This window comes from Strix uralensis, chromosome 3 (assembly GCF_047716275.1).
Source record: "Strix uralensis isolate ZFMK-TIS-50842 chromosome 3, bStrUra1, whole genome shotgun sequence".
Taxonomy (NCBI): Eukaryota; Metazoa; Chordata; class Aves; order Strigiformes; family Strigidae; genus Strix; species Strix uralensis.
Genome location: NC_133974.1, coordinates 47,793,450 through 47,809,679, shown reverse-complemented (window position 1 = coordinate 47,809,679; position 16,230 = coordinate 47,793,450). Strand labels below are relative to the sequence as shown.

The window sequence follows — 16,230 nt, the reverse complement described above, 5'->3', positions numbered from 1 at the left end:
ACACCTCTTCAGTAATACAGTCTATGCAGGTTTGTTAGGACAAATTTCTGTATTCTTCATCCACCGATTGCAAAGGAAATATAGGCAACTACTAGACATCTGAATTTTACACAGATTAACTTAGGAGAGGTGAATTCCACACATACTGTTTAGGCATCTTCTTCATTAGGAGGTATGTATGTACAGTTCACTCTGAAGCACAGGCAAAGGATATTAAACTTGTTCTCTGGACAATTTATCGGCAAACAGAAACAAATGAAGCCTAAGACATGGCCACCACCATGAAAGAATATGTCTGAATATGCCAAGCCACTGCTGGATGATTTAGCAGACCACTAGCCATACCTGGAAAAGTTCTACATGGTTTGCCACAAAGCTTTCTGCAAGGTTGCCTGTTCAACAGCTGCATAGAAAGGAGACAGGTAGATTAACCACTATGCCTATGACTGTACAAAGTGGACAAACTCAATTCATGATTCTCTTTACGGTAAAACACAGCAAAAACCTGCCAAGCTCTGAACAGAACATGGAATTATTAGGTTTCTCATTGTTTTTTTTAATGGTGTGCTCATTATCTTAAATACTGGACCCTCTTAAATTTTCAATACTTTTAAAGTTTATTTGTTTGGGACGTAATTACGTCTGTGTGGCCAGATAACTGTAATGATCAGCAGCTTTGACTGTTACAAAGATCACCAACACATCTAATAAACATCCAATAAAAGCACATTTTAGGTTTTCCGGAGAAATGCAACTACCACTATATCATTTCTTTTACTGAATGAATCGACTAAACATTTTGATGTTAACATTAATCTGATAATATCACAAATTATATAACACATCTTCTGTGGTTGCAAAAGCTTAAAAAAATTATGTTTGAGACCACACTATATTTAATGAAGTTTTGTGGTAATCTGAAAAATTCACATGCCCATTAGGACTAAAATACAAAAACAGGAAGTGATCCAGATGTTTCTCCCAAAACAAAAGGGTAACTACTAGATGAAAAGGAAGAACTAATACTCTGATTTACCAACTATATATGATGTATGTGTGATTAAGCTAAAATTCCTCTTCATGGATATGAGTACAGCTTTCAGTTTCACATCTCTAACTGCTGTTGCTTTTGGGAAGGTTCCCTCAGATCAAATAGTGCTCTACAGAGCTACTGGAGATTAACCTGTCAGAGGACAGCACAAGTAGTTGTTGTGTATAAATTAAAGATCATAAGATAATTCAAGTTGAAGAGACCTCAGGACTTCTTTAGTCCAACCCCTTGCTCAAAGCAATGTCACTTCTGAGATTATACCACGTTGCTCAGAACTTTATCACGTCTTGAAAACCTGCAAGGATGGAGACTACACAACCTCTCTGAGAAATCTGTTCCACTGCTTTACATTCCTCATGGTGAAAAAGTTTCTTCTTATATCCAGTTCAAACCTCTCCTCTTTTTGTTTATGCCTTTGCTCTTATGCTCACAGCATGCACTCCTGGCAATAGCTTGGCTCTGTCTTCTTGATAATTTCCTTGCAGGTGTTGGGAGGCAGCTGTTAGGTTTTCATGATGCCTTCTTTTTCCCAGGCTAGTTCCCTCAGCCTCTCCTCATAGTGCAACTGCTCCAGTCTCCTAGCCCTGACAAGTTTGGTGGCCCTCTGTTGAACTTGCTCCAGTTTGTTAATGTCCTTCTTATACAAAGAACTTACTGTATATGTTCTGTTCATGCTTCCAAATGCCACATTTGAAATGCTTCAATGTTCTGTTTGAGTTCTGAAGTATTTTCTTCAATCCTCTATTATCTCCAGGAAAAAGTAATTGCATTCTTTATTGGTTTTGTGTGCTACTACTTCCAACCATGTAAGTCAAAGTAAACACAGCTTAGAGAAGGGGTGAGGGAGGGGAACCACAGACCTAAATATCACTCTAAGAATCCATTTTTAAGATGGTAAAATCACATTAAGGAAGGTTAATTGACTGCATCATTCCATGATGTGCAATGGGTTGCTCTCAGCGATGTTTCTATCACACACAAAATTTTAAAAATATTTATAGTAAAAAACAAAACAAAAAAAAAACCATAACAGCAACTTTTTACACTATTATAAAACCTTAAATAAAAACATTTTCAACATTTTCCATACATCTTACATTGAACTGCACTTGGCTGAATCTTAATCACCCTCTTGTAATAATGCAAACTGCTTCAAAAATTAGGTACTGTATTTCAAAATTATCACAACTTGCAAAATACAAATAAAACAATACTATAGCAGTTCTGGAAAGCTGAACATATCTCTGCAAATGAAGAGATAGGAACACATCTTCTCAGGGAACAGTTCACTCTTTAGGTGCAAATCATTAGTAAACCTTGTGTTAGATCTGGTGAGGTAGTTGTTGCTAATTTATATTCCCTGAAAAGCCCTTCAGTATTTTTCTGTAACAACTATGATACCTAGTGTTCAGATAGTAAAGATTCTCTCCTGATAGTATTTTATCTCCCACTGCTCTACTGATGGACTTTCTCCCTAGACCATGCAATTCAATACAGGTCCCTGACATTCTGATTCTAACCAACAGCATTAAACAAACTTCATACAGATAATCTAAATATTTCGATTCCCAAAACTGTTCTGACCAAAAGTAAAAGCAACATATGCTAGTATCCACAAGATAAAGAAACAAAACACTAACATATACAAAAATTTGAAAATCTGCTTACAATTTTTGTTCCTGGAATCCCCTCTCTTGTCTGATCTTTCATTCATCAACACATTTTTACTCAAGCATCATCCTTACGAGTCTCTTGATTCACAGCTTTTTTGAAAGGAGTGTGATCTTTGCCTCAGAGAAGTGCTAGCAGTGATGCAAAAGCTAATAAAACTCACTGATTTTCTACTAATTTATTTTTCCTGAATTTTATTTTGTTTAAGCTAAATTTCAGTATATATACATTTTGTTACAGTGTTTCACATTTTACAATTTCACTTTATTCATCTTTCTTTTGTGTATTTCCAAGTATATCCCATATGGGGTTTTTTAAGAAGGAACCCTAAATGACAATCTGATCTCATTAAATTCAGAATACCTCCAATACAATTGGTAAGTATTTTTAACCTAATACAGCTGATTTCATTAAATGAACATACACACTTTATCTGGGTGCAGAAAATAACACAATCCTCATTTTTTTCTGTGTTTTTCTCCAGACAAATTGTAGTCACTAAATCCACTACATTATCATTCAGTATTTCACATACATGTCTAAAAGACAGAATCAGCATTGACTTTTTTTACATTAGTAGATTTAAAAACATATCCTTATAAATGTTAATAAATTATTAGTTCATAAACAAAGTAAACCTGAGCTTTATCTTCAGCCTTTGAAAACTACATTGTAATTTATAAACAAACTAAATAAAAGTTTGCTTTATATGACACAGCTGTGCTTGAGACCTTATGATTTACTTTTCATGTAAAGATAACTTTTTTCAAGATATTCACATTTAAACCCCTTTAAATTGTTTAAAAACAATTTCCTAATGTTGCTAGTGTCTGTTCCTAATAGATGACCTTTATCTAAGACAAGTATTTAGTCAATGTGTAAGCCAAATGTGGAATAATACAAAGAAACCTAAACATGTTCAATGCTAAAAGAAACACAGAGACAATACTGTCTGATGCAACCTGACATAAAATTCAGGTATATTTATTTTTCTTTGTATATTTAGGTTTCTTATCTAAAATACTATCTCAGGACTAAACCCAGCAATTGAACATAGAGAACCCTACTTATATTAACATTAGTAGAGAAATATTCAATTTTTAAGAAAAGTTTGTGCTATTATTTTCCTTGTTAATTACAAAACTGTGTTAAATCTAAGCATTTACTAATTGAAATCATTAAACACAGCTTTGCTTTGTACAAAGGTATGAAGGTCTAACTGTGCCAAAGAACAAAGAAGCCTTTCTAATTGCTCCTAAATGTTGTTATAAATCTTTCAGTCCAAGACAGAAACATCTCCATTCATGAATATAGATTTTAGTTTTTCAATTCATGGTCATTCAACAAACTTCAGGCTGAGGACCTTACATGCATGACAGTGCTTTTCAAACAGAAAGTGGTACGTTAGTGTTTACATTTCCATATTCAACTAGAAGTGAAAAACAAATTCATCCAAATCTATAGTAGATACATCTATGTGCGTAATATTCTTTTTTTTAAAAAAAAAAAAAAAAAGAAAATTTAAGAATGAAAAACATCTTCAGAAGCAGAAACAGAGCAGAAATATTCGTAAGGGACACAGAAACTGTGAAGATCACAGAGGTATGTTCCACTGTATTGTACTTCATAGAAGTATATGCAATTAGCAAAAATATCCAGCATCAAACCAATCCTCAAATAAGCTTAATGCTCAGAGGATGAAAAAATGTTACAGAACTTTCTTCTTCAAAGTATCATTACCAAATTGTTTTCTATGTAATTTTATATACATATGTATGAACAGCAGACTTTATAAATATGCAAGTATGTCGCTGAATTAATTCCCCCTGCCCCTATACACACCATGAACCAACAGAACCGGGTCCTGATGACTGGTTCAATTACCTGGACATTTGTTGGGAAAACACTGCAGCAACATGTAAGTCATCCATCAAGTTCCTGGAATACATTGAGAACTTCTTCCTGCTACAATTGCTGGACATGTCAACTAAGAACCATGCATTGCTAGATTTACAGCTCACAAACTGAGAAGATTTACTTGACAACATAACTACCAATGGCAGTCTCAGATACAGTGATCATAACATAGTGGAGTTTAAGCTTTCACTGAGTGCAATGAAGACCAGTAGCGGGACAAAGACCTGGATTCTATAAGAGCCAACTTCAGTATGCTCAGAGCCCAGCTGTGAGGAATGCCATGGGAAGCATCCACGGAGGATAAAAGAGCTTGCATATGATGGGAGTTGTTCAAGAACAACCTCCTGGAAACACAAGACTCGTCCCTCCCCTACAAAGTAAAAGGAAGATGGCAGAACAAAAAGCACCCTGGCTTAACAGTAAGCTTTTGGGTGTGTTTAACAGCAAAAAAAAAAAAAAAATCATACCAGCTATGGAAAAGTGGCTAAATACCCATCGAGGACTACAAGAATCTTACTAGGGCATGCAGAGATGCAGTCAGGAAGACTAAGGCTCAACTAAAACTGAAATTGGCCAGAGCTGTCAGGAACAACTAGAAAGGGTTCTTCAGATACATAACCAGTAAGGAGAAGCACAGGGAAGACATAGGTCCATTGTTGAACAGTTTGCTGATGACAATAAACTGGGTGGTAAGGGGGCATGTCAGAAGGGAAAGCCTTCTTACAGAGAGACCTGGATATGCTAGCAAGAACTGTATGCAGTTTAACAAAGACAAGTGCAAAGAGGCCAGTATAGGCTAGGACCTGAGTCACTGGGGAGCAGACTCACTGAAAGGGACTTGGGGGTCCTGGTGGACAAGCTGAATGTGAGTCAGCTGTGAGCAACTGCAGCAGCAAAAGAAAATCAGATCCTGGGCTGCATCCACGGGGGCATTACTAACAGAGATAGAGATGTGATCATCCTACTCTACTCAGCACTTGTCAGGCTGCACCTGGAGTACTCTGTCTAGTTACGATCCCCACAATTCAAAAAAGACATGGACACACTGGAGAGAGTCCAAAGGAGCGTGACAACTATGATAAAAGTGCTGGAAAACCTGCTCTCTGAGAAAAGACTGAAGGAGCTAGGTCTTTTCTCCCTGGAGAGGAAAAGGCTCAGCAGGGGACCTCATCACCGTAGTTTAGTACTTAAAGGGCAGCTACAAAGAGGACAGAGATTGTCTCTTTGCAAGAAGCCACATGAGGAAGACACAGGACAATGGGTACAAGGTACACTGGAAGAGGTTTCATCCCGATAAAGAATTTTTTTTATGGTGAGAACAATCACCGGAACAACCTCCCCAGGGATATGGTGGAATTCTTACCACTGGAGGCTTTCAAGACACAATTGGATAGGGTGCAAGATAACCTCATTTTGGCTCCCTTTCCCACAAAAGGTTGGACAAGATAATCTTTCAAGGTCCCTTCCAACCTGGGCTGTTCTACAATTCGACGAAATCCATCACTGGCCAAAAGGTGCCTATAGATATGCCAGTTTTCTCCAAGGAGTCCAGGGCAGTCCAGTCAGGAAATTTTGTGGACATCACCTTCTGAATTTTTTATGAGTGACCTTTGAAGTCCCATTTAAATAAATTATATATTTCATGTTAAGTGCCAAAGTAGTCCTGTTGACTTCAACATGACTACCGACAAGCTTTGTACTGCTTTTTTAGCAAGAAAGAACATTGAATATTTTGTTGAAGTGAAGCCTCAGTCAACAGCTCAATAAACAGATGGATTGAATAATACATCCATTTCTACACATGACAAAAAAAAAAAAAAGATAAAATGAGATTTTGCTTTTATAAACAATATTGAGAGAAATTGCACACAAAGAATATCCTTTACAAAACAATACCTTCCCAGTAACATTTCACCACTAGGCTTGAATAAATCATTCTACAGCATCAAAATAAGGAATTTTTTTAAAGTTTAATATTTATTTCCAGGACATTACATAGCCTCTCATTATCTGAAGTAGGATACAGCCTTATATCTGCTATTAACATGCTATACATATACTCAGGCCTTGGGAAGTGGGAGTATGAAGAATATAAAAACTGTAATATCTGAAAACTCTGTTTCACAGTGACATGATACTTAATACTCTTCACTGCATTCAGTATGTTATTTTTTCACCTATTTCCTATGCTGAATGTGGCTTGGGACAACAGAGACCTCAGGTTGACAAAGGAAATACAGGATAATGAAAGCATGTTAATTTTGTTTCGAGCCTGACATAAAGGTATTCGAATACAGATTCGGGTTGATGCCTGACTTTTCCTAGGCACTGTTTAATACCTCTGTATGTCTGTTTGTGGCAATTGTATTGCCACTATACTGTTTAAGTGGAAAATGCATTCACTGCTACAATTCTAGTTAGAAACTTGATTAAGCAGCCTAAATGCAGGCAAACAGCACGATTTGATATACTCAAGGATACGTCAAACTTTCACAGAAGGTGGGCAGACATAACTTTGGACTTATAGAGGACCTGTGATCTTCTGGAGGGGCAGAGGGAGGCCAGGCACAATATCCTGTGGCATCTGGAAAGCACTAAAATTGAGTCCATGGTGTTCTGGACAGGAAACAGAGTTATCCCTTAGGAAAAGGAATTTAAGCAATAACTATATATCTGATCTGCATGAAAGTCCCAGTGAAGTCTACATGTGATGAAAATATTAACCCATTTAAAATTAGAAATAGTGTGCTGCAGCTTAAGGAGATAAGCAAAAAAAAAAGATTTATAAGGAGAAGTAAAATCTTTTATTAGACAAATATATTAGACAAATATACACCTGGAAATGGAAAAAAATGAAAAAACATTCAAGCACATACTCCTTCATGTCTTTAGCAGAGAGAATGGTATGCCCAGAGGCTTGTTTATTTCTACCAGCTATGTCAACTTATCTAGTAAGTATTAATTAGTAACAGAAAGAAATAACACATTCTTGTTTTTCAAAAATGAGAAGTAAATAATGAATAAAGACAGTTAGAGCTTACAAAACTATGTCCAAATTAACCACCTGAATATTCAGAGACAAATATTTACATATGACTTCCATTTTTTTCACTCATTACAGCATGTAGTATTTAATGCTCCATATAAAAAAAAAAAAAAAAAAAAAAAAAACCAACTTCAGCTCATCTTCATTACCATATCTAAGTTTGGCATGCATGTAGCAAACTAAAGGTTAGTCAAATTACACACATGTACTGATTTATAAAGGAGCACGATTTACCCAGAACATACTTTTCAACTTCACTACTGAGTTGAGCACACACCAGCCCTAATAGGCAGTCCCACTGTGAAGCTGATGAGCACAGAATAAGGGCTAAATTGATGGTTCCCTCTCTCCACAAATCGAATGATCTACATTGCTGCATAACCCAGGATGGCTACACTGTCACCATTCCGCATCCTACAAGTGTAACCATAGTGATTGCTACAGTTGTTCATTCCTGCAAATAAGTCTTCTGATCACCAGCTTTAATTGATTATGCTGCTTCTAGAGACAACATTCTTTAACCATAACAGAAAAGAAACAGAATAAAAATAATCTTGGTTTTAGTTTACTTTTCCTGAAAAGTTACAATAAATACGGTGTGTAAATAAACTATTAAACTGAATTTCAGAATGCTGATCCCAAGAAAATTATCTCCTTTCATAGATTATGTTATACTGGTTTACAGTACTCAGACTTTAGATTTCATACAGTGCAAACACTTGCGTGTTTCCTGAGTAAGGGGACTTAAATTCCTATTTCAAAAAACAACCTATGCTTCAGCTAGTCTTCCAGACAGCATAGGAGCTTTTGCAGGTTGCACAAGCTCTGCCATTTATCTACTTGCTGTTACACTGAGTTCCCTCTATTACTTTGTAAATATGTAGCAGAAGAGCTCTACAGTGAAAGCATTATATAAATCCATGTTAATCTTACTATAAATATATGCATACATCCTCAAACCACATCTGGAAGAATTCAATGAAATCTTCCATAGGAGAGAAGCTGCAATTTCTGCTAAACGCTATATAACACTTGGGCATATCTTTTCTTCGGGGTAGGATCACAAGTTTCTGATAGATCCTGTTTCCTGAAGTACCAAGAAAGACTACATCAAGAATCAAATATTTAATAAAGCAATTAATTCTCAAAATAGCTGACATATCATTTTGGAAACATTTTACAGCATGAAATGCTGCACAGTCCCTAAACTCATGAAGTTAAATGTGCCTAGGGGAGATTCCCAGCTTGTAATGCAGTAATAAGTAATTGTTTAGTATTTCCTTTGAAGTACACATTTGCTGCCACGCTGTTTTACTAAACACATTTCATCAGCAAATCCAGAAAATTCCTTTTGCTGAAGGGATAATTATAAAGCTGTCTACATAACAAGCTATCCTCTTTGAAGCTCTAAATCAGAATCCAAGGCTGTATTTCTATAATGAGTATTTCTTTTTATTTTTATGGATCTTTTCACCCTCAGAATCCTTAACATCACCTTTTTCTCATCAAATCCTTCTATCCAGTCACAGTGTCTGCTAGAAGTTACTAAACGATTATTTAACTAGCTATCTCAAATATAACTGTTATTTCCATATTGTTAGGTAGAGATAAGAAACTGCAGTTTCACAAATACCTTTTTACTGTTAACAGAACTAAATGACTAATTTGTAACAAGTTATTCAACAAATTGGAAGTCTTATCTTCTATAAAATAACTTCATTGCTACATTAAAGACATAAACAAGTGTGAAACAATTTATTATTTTTAAAAAGTCAAAGCATACTCTAAGGAATTAGCTGGAAGTAAAGCAGCTGTAGATTCTGTTAATACAGCTAGATAAGGACCAAAATTAAAGTTCTAATTGAACAAGCTTAAAATTACTATACTTGCAATGAACGTATTCTTTTTTATCCCCAAGTCATTGAAAATACTGACATCAAGGATGAAGAGAGCAAGTCAAACTTCAGCAGTGTGCCGAAAGAAAACCCTGGATGACACTGTGACTTTTTTGCTTCCTTTTGGAGGAAAACAAAGCGATGGCTTTTGGACATCACTGAACAAGAAACTAAGAAATTGAGGTACAGAACAAAATTGGGTTAAAAAATAAACTGAACTAAATACAGAAAATACCAGTATTACTAATAGACTATATTTCTAGTTTTGCATCTCCCCAATTTCTTGAGTCAGTAATTAAGAGTTTAATTTTAACACTGGTTAAAATCTAATCTCTTCATTTATTGCTGCTGTACTTTTTTTATTCACACTTTTTCTTGTGTCATCCTGTTCACCTAAACTTTGATTAAAATGGATCAGACACACCTAGATTCAAATTCTTGTGGGTTTTGTTTGGGGTTTTTTTTTTTCAGTAGGGTATTAAACCTGGGAAACATGTACTTGTCTTTCATAGCAGTAGTTTTCAGGAAAAGCATTATTAAGCCTTAGTTATACCATGATAAAAAAACTGAATCACTTTTTTTAATTCTAGATTTTAAAGTTTCAAATGGGTCTTAAGCTACAAATGCCATGGTTTCAATAATGCCTTCCATTACCCTCTTAATCTGTTCCAATCTTGTCTATAATGGAAAAGTATACTTTCCAACTGTATTAACTTAAACAAATTAGGTTAATGTGATTCAAAAAGCTTTACCAAAAGTAAGCCAATGGGCTCTGATGATTATTAGGCTCTTTCACCTGATTACAGCTGGCCATTTAACATGACCCTCATACATTGGTCTGATTCATTACCAAGTTTTAGGGTTTTCCAAACCAATTGATTAAATACAACTGAAAATACACCATAGTTGTCCATCCATACTCACCTTTTGACCAGCCTGGAGAAGAGAAGGCTTCAGGAAGGCCTTATAGCCTTCCAGTACTTCAAGGGGGGCTACAGGAAAGATTGGGAGGGACTCTTTATCAGGGAGTGTAGGGATAGGACAAGGGGTAACAGTTTTAAACTGAAAGAGGGTAGCTCTAGATTAGATAGAAGGAAGAAGTTCTTTACTGTGAGGGTGGTGAGACACTGGAACAGGTTGCCCAGAGAAGCTGTGGATGCCCCCTCCCTGGAAGTGTTCAAGGCCAGGTTGGATGGGCCCTTGAGCAACCTGATCTAGCAGAAGGTGTCCACGTGCACAGCAAGGGTGTTGGGACTAGATGATCTTTAAGGTCCCTTCCAACCCAAACCATTCTATGCTTCTCCTTATCTGAGGAAGTCTACACACCAGCTTTTAAAAATTTCAAACCTTTATTCATAAAATCTCATCTCTCCATTTTTGAATCAGATGAAAATCTCATACACAGAAATGAACCATAAGTCCATCCTGGGTATGCAACAAATGTCTGCATTTTTGTCCTCAGTATTCAATATCACTAAATTCTTATTACAAATAGCTTTCACTTGCTGAGAAATATGTTTATTGGTGGAGAGCATCTAAGCTTGAAAAGCACACTACGTCCAGAAAAGAAAGGAGAATTTTAAAAAATATGTAAAAAAATAAACAAGATAATTAAGAGTGGAAGGAGAAAGTGCACAGCTAAATAATGCTCCATTCTGCTAGGCAGACTACAAAACATATCAGACCCAAATTATGATTTTTCAGGGGAAAACACTTTAATATTGACCTTAGCTACAACATTCATCAAGTACCACGGTGCTTCCCTGCACCTGCCATATACAGCTACTAAAGTGAACATTAAAGAACAGAATTAATAGTCAGAATGATAAAAAGTACACTCTTTTCTACATAAGATGAAAGCAGATAGCTAGATTGGATGATAGGCAAAAGCAATTAGTAAGGAAATATTTCTGTTAATGAAACAGCAGAGCTTGTTAGGTCATCTTAATTATGCATGCTAAGTTCTGACTTGAGGCACAGAAAACTCTGAAAGAGTAATAGTTGTGGAGTAAAAGAATTCTGAACTCATAACACTTTATTCACGATTTACCTTGCTTCGTCTGAATCATGGTTGTCATATATAAATGTAGGAGTGCATTTATACTCAGGGGTTTGTGGGTTTTTTTCTCTTTGTGTGCTACTTTTACAGACTCAAAAATAAGTTAAGTATACCAAAGTAAAGTATGTCATCCTTCTGTTTTCCAGAATATCTTTCCATTAACAGAGTACAGATGACAATACTGTTAAAATTTAACAAAAATATTCAGTCATCATAATTAAGTAGTTTTTCCATCTTGCAGGAAAATCCAAAATTCAATTTTTTGCTCCAGGCTAAATCAGGATGAACCCTTGTAAATCTAAACTTTTTACAAAAGTAAAGCTACATAAATTAAATGTTTTTACTTCATTTTGTGTTTTTGTTTTAACTTAAATTATAAATTCATTCTTCAAGAAATATTACTCTGGTTGAAAAAGAGTGTGAATTCTTTAATGCCAAGTCATTTTGTTCAAGTTGTTAACAACTACTATCAAATTTCAGAATTTAGTGTAAAGCTAATGAAAAATAACAGTAATGAACATATCCTATATCAGAGAACTGTTTAAAGATCCTCATTCTAGTTAGAAGTTGTTTAATAACATCAGAACACAAGGGTCCATTTCAGACTAGTTTTAGTCTGTACTGGAATCTGCAATGTGTAGATACTTTCAAGGCAAATTGCCTCAACAGAACCACAGGTTTGCATACCTGACTCTATCAAACATTTTGTATACAAAAAATCCCATTCATTTTGGTGACATACAATTCCAAATACTTATCTTGAAGCAAACCTCAAAACTTTCATTGATGCCATTCAACCTCTTTTGATTTGAATGCTGTTCATATATTATAATTAACTTGTCTCTGGGACAGAAATGTGCAGGGGAAAAAGGTTTTGCAGATGTCTTTACTTTTATGCATCAGCTTCTATAACCCTGAAAAAGATATCTAGGCAACTAAACATTCTAGTAGAATAATTAAACCATAAATAAATCACTGGTAAGCCAGTCTGGCAGCTGACCAAACCAATACCTGGTGCTTTTTACCTTAATGTTCAGTATATTTAAGCTTCTCATAGATGGAGCAAGTTCAAAATCTAACAAGTCACCCTGCCCACAGTTTAACTTTATAAATGTGCATTTTGAACTCCTAAAAAGTGAAATTAGTGGTAAGAAACAGGTAAATGCATGAATGAACAGACATTTACCAGTTAGATTGTGACAGATTAGAGACACTTTGTATTTTATTTGGAAATGTGTAGGAAAAAAAAGACATATTTATGTATTGCTGAATTAAATCAGGAAATGTAGAATCAAGTGAGAATTCATTACAAAGTTTATTCTAGTCTGAAACATCCCCAGCTTTGGATTTAACATGAGCAAAGATTTTATTCATTATTTCATTGGGAATTTTTAAATCAGCAGTAACAAGAAGAAACAAGGAAATTATAAGAAAAAGATAGAAAAATATTAGATACAGTTAATTCTACTAGTAAGAATGGTAAAGTATTGAAATAGATTGGCCTTTGACTTTTCTTTTCCTCTGGTATTTTTTAAAAGCATGGCTTATTACCTGTAACAGAATTATCATTAATATATTCCTATAATTTTATTATGAGAAACAACAGCCATGGCATGCTCCAGTTCCATGTGATCTTTACTTTTAAAAGCACTATATATTTCTTTCTATTTCTTTATTAAGAGGATGGTGATACAAAAACAATGATCAAAGTAGATACAAGACTGCTGAGAATACTCAGAATAAAAGACCTTTACAATTATAAGAAACAAATCTTTTAAGTTACTTAATAAGCTATACCATGTGTGCATGTGTATTTCTGCACAAGTGTGTGACAGAGATAAAACAATACAAATATATTTGAATAGCAACACATTTAGATTGTTATTGATATGAGGATAAGCACGTCTTTGATTAATCTCAGACCAGTAAAGAAATATGAAAGAACCATCAAAAGTATGAATGAAATCTATTAGTATGTGAATCATGATAGAAAAGCTTCTTCAATAAAAGTAGGCCACTGAGACTTTCTTAGGACTTCTATGTATCATATTAAAATTATATTCAGTTTTATTTCAAAGTCACCAGTTAATTTAGACTTTAGTAGAAATCATATCTCTATGATTCTTATAAACATTTATACAAGCAAACTTTTTACCAAAAGAAGTCTGTATAAAGAAAACATGTATAGTCTGACACAACACAGCAAATGATTTCAAATATTTCCACAGATTTTCTGGAGTCAGAGAAAGAACAAAGCCAATTGTGCTGTAGTTACTCTTCTAAATCATAAAATTAATTTAGATTCTTCATTATACAAATAAGTCAAGATTTACTAAATAATAGAATGATTAAATATGGTAGCATTCATTAAATAGTTTAAATTTGTTTTTCCAAAGCCCATACAAAGAATCTTAAGAAATCCTAAAAGGAGTGAAATCTGATGGAAAATTTAGTTTTCACCACCAATCTTGGGTGTGCTAAAGGATCGCCCTTTCCAGAGCAGTCCTGAGGAGCAGCCTAGAAACAAAGGAAAAACTATCCCAACTGAAGTCAATAGAATCCACACTTGTAAATTCAACTTGGAATATTCCAAAGACATGAGATGAAATTTTATACCTAATTTTTATCACATTGGATTACTAAAAGGTCAGATAATATAGATTACATACTGATCAGAGAGTTATGCAAACCTACAGAAAACAACTTGAAACAAGAATTAAGACTGGGAACTAACTCGGAATCATAAATAGGGAAATGTAATGTCAGAGTTAAATTGATAGTTCTAACTCTGTCATGGTGGCTAAGTTGATTTGCATTTGGTGGAAAAGTCAGAGGAAGAAGGATGTAACACAAACACCATCAGAGTTTATAAACTTTGTGATCCCTAACTGCCTGGTTTTACACCACTGGAAACCAGTTAGTCTTCACTGAGGTCTCTAAATGCTCAGAGATATACAAACCTGTTTTTTATTTGGAAAAATCTTGAGTTTCAGGTATTTCAATAAATGATTAAATGGCATTTAGCTATGTGGCTCAAGCAGAACACACTCCCATTAAACAGGCTTATCGCTAATATTTTTCTGAATAAGCTTTAGTCATTATCAACCAGTGAAAATAAATTCCCAGTTCAGCTTATATCAGTTAGAGTATTCTGTAAGAGCAACTAATATCTGTGTAGACACTTTAATTCCTGAGTGCATTTCTGACTCTAAATACAGATGGATAACAGTGAAATGGAAGTCAAATTCTACAAAATCAACAACTTTATTGATAATACATTAATAAAATTACTTATTTTATTCCACTTATTTTATTCACAGCACAGGACAGGAAGAACTTTGTTCAAGGATGTCATGACATAACTTTCTTCTACACCTTCCAAACCGACATCCTGTGAATGTTTTTTCTGTATCTAAGGGCCAAATTATAAAAGCTCAGTAAGCACCTAACACTTGTCAAGATTATTAGGCCTTTAAATTTCCTTTAAATTCTATCTGCATATCTCAGGTACCTAAAAGCCAAATAACTGAAGTACATTTAGATGCTTAATCAACATAAATAATCCATATAAAATATTAATCACAGTCTATATAGAGTCTATATACGGTCTATATTTAGACTGGATATTAGGAAGTATTTCTTTACAGAACGGGTTGTTAGGCATTGAAATGGGCTGCCCAGGGAAGTGGTGGAGTCCCCATCCCTGGATGTGTTTAAGTCGCATTGACATAGTGCTTGGGGATATGGTGTAGTTAGGAACTACAGTCTTAGGTTAATGGTTGGACTGGATGATCTTCAAGGTCTTTGCCAACCTTGATGATTCTGTGATTCTGTGATATGAATACTTGGTTCCACTTAGACTTACAAAGAAAGCTAAGGGTCCAGAAGAGTGTGTTTTTCATGCACTTCTTTATGTTTTTCTATCCTGACGAGAAGTAGTGGTGTAAAGTATGGTCTTACACTGTTACCTAATAGGTTTCTGCCTCATATCAGAAGCTTTGCTGAGAATGGCACTTTCTTTACAGCACCACAAAAGATGCAAAACATGCAAATGGCCCACACAACCCTATTCCAATATTTATTAATCTATTATTTTATTTACCATGGCCCTATGTTCTGATAAAGTAAGTATTGCTACTGATCTTGGTAACTATCTGAAGGTTTGAGATCAATTATTTAAAAAATATACAACTACAATGAGTGAGATGAACTGCTACAAATTTTAAATTGAAAAAGGTAAAGATCAAAGACTGAAAATATTAATGCAAACAAGAAAGTGTAAAACAATGACTTACAAAAACAAGCAGCAGCTACAAGTAAACCAGATACATACTTCACACACTTCCAAAATTTGTAAGGAGTTCATCTGCTTATTTGGAATTATTTAGAGAACTGAACAATGTAACTTTTCAAGTACTATATGATGGGATCTATGAAGTGCAACACAAAAGAACTAGTAAATAAACTAATTTTCAAATGTTTCAAATTATCGTGTTCAAGACACTACACACAAGTAAATTGAAAAAAAGGTATTTTTCTCTAAAAATGTAATTTCCTAAAAATAAGGCAAAAAGGAAATTAACTTTTAAAA

At 34.7% G+C, this 16,230-nt stretch overlaps 1 protein-coding gene across 6 annotated transcripts in view; it reads right to left on the bottom strand.

Moving 5' to 3' along the window:
• Positions 1–16,230, bottom strand: part of GRIK2 (glutamate ionotropic receptor kainate type subunit 2) — a 445,887-nt gene that overhangs the window by 244,689 nt on the left and 184,968 nt on the right. The gene's annotated exons all lie outside the window — the stretch shown is intronic.